We start from the raw sequence: 6,000 nt of genomic DNA on the forward strand, positions 1-6,000 counted from the left end.
ATGTATTATGAACTATTAATATAGTTTGCTGTTGGATCTGGTTAAAAATCTGAGCCTTTACTAAGATTTAATGTACTCCAAGACTGAATTGTTCCTATAAAAATCTAAGCTTGAATTCAAATCATGTATATCACATCCTTCTTAATTTATAAATTTATCCATTTATTTCATTGTTATTAACTTTTACTGATTGAAACAATTGTGTATGATGGATCAAATATGATATAGAAATATTAAATATTTTTGTGTCATGTAATTTTATCATGTTCCTGTGTTTTTAAGATGGTACATGTCCTGTGCATGTTATATCATTGGTGAATTATGATAAACTAGACATGTGTTTTAGCATAATTTGATATTTCACCACAAAACTTTCATTGACAATATTTTTGAGTACATTTCTGTATTAATCAGAGTTTGGGATATATCATCCATCTGTCTGTCAAGTTTCTACAATTTCTTTAAAATGTGTTTAGCTTTGGACGACTAGCTTTGGACGACTCAGTGGATTATTGCAACATTTGGTGAAGAAGTTTTGTTTGAATCCTAATTAGGACCCAAATAGGCTTAGCACCTAATGGGAAATATGTATTCCTTGTCCTAGCCGATAGTGGCTTGATAGCTTAACCCCAAATGTGAAACATTGACTCTTGGTCAAGACCCCAAAAGGGTTAGAGGGGATGGATCGAGGAATATAAAGCAAAATTCTTTAATAACCTGTAGGATATGGAAAGGGAATGTATTGTTTTAGGTCTGCGCTGTTTTCATTAAACTTGGTTCTGTGTACAAAGCCATAGGGGCTGGACCCCAAAGACAAAACTTTTAACAAATACTTTGAAATTCTATTTTTCGGTAAAAATGGAAGACTTTTGTTCAAAGTATGTCTCCAACATCCTTAGGTGAAGATGATTTGATTTTGTATTGTGAACCACAGTTGTACGCCCCAAGGGAAAGGGGTGGAGTCCTCAAGGGTAACTGAACAATTTTATTTTAGATTACTTTTGTTGATAAAAATATTTCATTCATGTTTTGTCTACATTCTCCATGCAAGAGGTTGGGAACCAATTTTTTATAATACAAAAAAATCATGGCCCTGTGTTCCATGAAACTGAAGGGGCCTAATAAGGGGAAATAAAGCTAATTCTTTAAAAAAAATCTTTCTGATATGTAAAATGAAAAAAAATTTTGGGTGAAACCTTTTTTTATATAAACTTTCCTTTAAGAAAAGGGTCAAAAAGCAGATAAAATTATTCATCTTTCTTCAAAAACGTTCTCATGATGAACTAGAAATGAAAATTTTGTTCCCATTTGTATAATAATCATGGCTTTCTAAACATGAAAGGATTTTGTTCCACATTTGTAGTCTCACCCAGCATGCTTTGGTGAAGGGAAGTCAATTTTGTTGTAACTCCTACACCCTGACGACACATTTAGACTCTTCTAAATCAAGGACTACAACAGTCTATTGTGAAATTTCAGGGGTGATTGAGTTAAAAATTGGACTTCCTCTTTAGATGTCATTATTCAGATCAAATACTCTTGATTGCAATGATGAAATATGACAGAGTTGACTATTTAGACTTGTCTCACTATTACACTTGACATAGATTCTGAATAATATCTCGTTAAAACAGTGTAGATTGCAGATATCGACCCAGTCTCCATGTTATATCTTTGTTGAATTTCCCACCTTTAACTCATTCACCCCTGAAGACACATTTGGACTCTTCTAAATCAAAGACTAGACCAGTCCATTATGAAAAATCAGGGGTGAATAAGTAAAACTTCTATTATAAAACCTGACGAGATTAACATCCATTCTTTGTATATTGCAGAGTTTACATGTTGCCAGCTCATCCATATACAGGCCCTTTAGGCCTCTTGTTTTCTGTATATTGCGCTCACCTTTATTAGTAAAACCACGTGCAAATCACTAGTTTTAAAAAATGGCTTTCTGTTCATTTAAATGCCGATTTTAGCCCATATTTGTTATCCTAATCGATTTTATAAATGTAGTATTGTCTAAAATGATAATAAAACCGTACAGATATGTTGCTTTGTCTTTTATTCCTAGTTAGAAAATGCTGTTGCTTGAAAGGACCAATACTTCGTACTCTTTTCCTGGTGAAAATTGATGAAGTTTTAGCTGTGATACATCCTCCATTACCCGTTCTCCTGGAGTCAATATATTCTTCTCAATAAACAGATGCTAAAATACCCAATAACTTGTAATATTCTGGAATGAAGAAGTCATAGGGCCAATGTCGGACAGGGTACTGTTTCTCAAGGCACGCGTAACTTTTCGGGTACACGTAACCTGCACGTCGTAAGTGTGAACAGTTACACAATCACATAAAAATTTACATGACGTAACTCCTACATGTACCCATAAAGTTACGTGTACTTTGTGAAACGGTACCCATGATTGAGCGACTTCATTGTTTGTATTCTAAAAATAGACTTCTGTAAATTAACTTGTTTTCGCAGGATATTACAAAATTCGCGGAAATGCCGCAAACATATTTCAACTATAACAATACTTCAGCTTTTAAACTCTAAAGCTCCAAATTAAATCTCTACAAAAAGTTCCTAGGCCTGAAACCGCGAGATTAAATCGCTGTGAAAATAAGTTGGTTTGTGGAAGCCAAATTGTCTAATTCCGGAGCATGACGATCAGACATACGTTGATCATTTGTTCTTTCCTGGTGTTTAGATAGTACCATACAAACCTAGTAAACATTACAATCGGAATCGCTCAACTTAGTGGAACGTTTCTACCCCTGCTAGATTTTGGTTCCTTCGGAAGGCATCAAATTCCTAGAACAGTGTTGGCAGGGAGCATGTAACTTTTATTTGGGGAATTTTTGAAGCATCGATCATACATCACTGGGTTTCTGAATATTCCGCTGATGTTTTGAATTCGCAGATTTCTGTGATCGAGCTAACAGTTTCGGATAATCCTAAACTGTTAGGTCGATCACAGAAATCTGTGAATTCAAATATCTTTGGATTTGTACAATTTTGGACGCGAAATCAAGTTACAAAGAAAAAATAAAAGCGAGGGTCTAGAGAAAATTATTTCGGTCTCGGGTCCGTTTATCAAACTGGCCGACCTTGAGATCATCCGGGGCCGCGGTGGCCGAGTGGTAAAGATGTCTCGACATATTACCTCAAGCCCTCCACTTCTGGGTCGCAAGTAGGAATCCCATGTGGGGCAGTTGCCAGGTACTGACCGCTGGTCGATGGTTTTTCTACCAATAAACCTGACACGTCCTTACATGTCCCTGGCTGTTAATATAGGACGTTAAACCAATAAACCTTGGAATCAAGTCAGTCAAATTGGTGTACGTCACTATTTGATGAAAATTGTAAACAACTTTTCCGTCAGAGCCGAATACAACAGAAACTATATGTGATAGGTAAACTATCGCCTTCAGCTTATCAGAATCAAATAAAACAACAATTGCAAGTTGCATTGAATAAAAATAAAGATGATATCAAATTATGAGGTCAAATCTGAGGCAGCTACAGCTATAAGATATGGATAAACAGATTCACGCTGATGAAAAGATAATGACTCCTTTCTGAGTTCATTAGAAAGACAAAATGCTTACAGGAAAAGTTTAACTTAATCAAAATCCATCTATTTCAATGGAAAGTATCCTGTCCAACTTTGTACAAGCGATAAACATAGAGGACCAAGGTGTCCCATACCCCAGACAACTATTCAACATGGATCTACACGGATGCCATTGCTGTATCTACTAGCATTAAATACACTTTCAATGTACAATGTAAGCGATGGAGATTGCGCTGTGGCTTCGATGGAAGGAAGCCTAACTTTAGTGACTTGCAAACACATGAACGGACTTGATCCATTTAAACAATTTGCAAATAGGACAATTGAAAGTACTGTATACATATGCAGACGGTCTTCTCAACAAGATGGATAAACCATGAACAAGAAAGCTTAATCGGCAATAGTTGAGACGTACTTGCATTAAACGAAGCCTTATCTGCAAACACCAACCTTAAACATTAATCATGGATGTGGCTATGTCTCTACACAAGACCGAATTTAAATACAAAGAGTCGACCTAGAACATATTGAAGTCGGAAGTATAGAAGATCTAAAAGGAAAAGGGCTGGAAAAGCTAAACAACCTCCATTATATTCAAAACTATCACTATCGTCGATTAAGCACAACTCAACCAACACTGGAGGCATCTAACATCTAAATTCTTTTGAAATATGCAAGATAATTAGTTGTTTTAACATAAGAACATCGTACGTGAATGAGAAACAACATTAGACTTTGTGCATTAGATACAGACTTTTCTCCGATGAAGAAAATCACACCAATAGCTTCAACATTTTAAACTATATGGGAAAAAAGTGACGAAGTATACATTGATTTCAACATTGATCTGCACATCAGAGTTACAAAACATTAATCGAGACAGCAACTTCGAGAATGGGAACTTTAATGAAGTCGGACAAAACATCAGTGAATTGGAGTTTGCTCCTTCTTAACAATGCCATTTGTAATACATGGAACACGGTTCACTGAAATGTTCCAGTCCAATGATCATTCAGCATACCGTAGATGACTGAAGCAGCAATGACAGCCATGAGATCAAAATGGAATAATTCGAACATTGTAAGAACGTTGCAAATTAAAATGATAAAGCATAGGTATCTAGCACGCTGATAAGTCGAAGACCCACTATATAGTAATATATATATATCTATATACATGTATTAGTCTATAGTGGGTCTTTGACTTATCAGCGTGCTAAATATCTATGGATAAAGGATTGAAAAGAAGTATGCTAACGTTACTGCATTCCACAAAACGGAATCAGATACCAAGCAGAAAACTCGTTCGCGGAAAATCCATCCTCGGTGATATCTAAAATTGTGCAAAATAACTGTAAAGCATATTTAAACCAACAATCTGTTCTGCAAATACCAATGGGAATTTCGAAAGTGTCACTTATGTGCATCACAACTAAAAGATGATACAGAAAGTTGACAGGAGAATCGGAAAACAAAACCAACATTGGCATCATTTATCAAGACTTTCAAAAGACAAAAAGACAACGTTTTGATATAAAATTTCATGATATCTACTGGACTGGATACAAGATTTTTGAACAGAGAGGCAACAACGAGTAGATCTGAACGTGGTGAATCAGAATGGACGTCAGTTTTCAGCAGCATCCTACAAGGTAGAGTAATAATGTAATATACAGTTGTAGCTGGTTATTTTTGGGGCGTTATTTTTCATGATTTCGTGGGACATTACAATGATTACGAAAATTTGAGAATATTTGAAATAATAAGAAATGATATATTTAAAACCACAAAAAATTCATAATATTTTCTCATTAAAATCAAATCGCAAAAAAACGACCGCAAAAATAACCGGCAGTACTGCACCAAATATCTCTAATGACAGTTATACTTTATTTGTTTTAAGCAGGCTACAATATAAAATATAAGGTGTACGATCTTAGTGTGCTCATATTAAATAGAATTTTTGAACGTCTATAATTGAAAAATAGTAAGGATAATTTGCATCAGTGGTAGCAGTGCGGCTGATGGAAGTAATCAACTGTATACATGGCTGATCTTTAATATATTTCTTTTACATCACAGTTGTTAATTTAAAATGACAGCTTGTTCAGGAGTCATATAAACGTATGGCCGGGACAAGCCGGGTCGACCATAACAACAACTCCATACAATATTGTGTTTCCTCTACCATTAACTACTTTTAATTGATTAATTTAAAGTATTTAAAAATTTAATAATTGAGTAAAAATTAAACACAAGTTGCGACTACATTAATTTATCTACGTATTTGTTACTCAGCTGTGTTTTATTTTTGCTTCTTAAATCACTGTTTGTACTATATATTGAATAAACAGTGTTTCATTGGCATATTGATAAATTATTGTTTTAAAGCAACAAGATGTAAAATATCTATAGGAATAT

This window comes from Argopecten irradians, chromosome 11 (assembly GCF_041381155.1).
Source record: "Argopecten irradians isolate NY chromosome 11, Ai_NY, whole genome shotgun sequence".
NCBI lineage: Eukaryota > Metazoa > Mollusca > Bivalvia > Pectinida > Pectinidae > Argopecten > Argopecten irradians.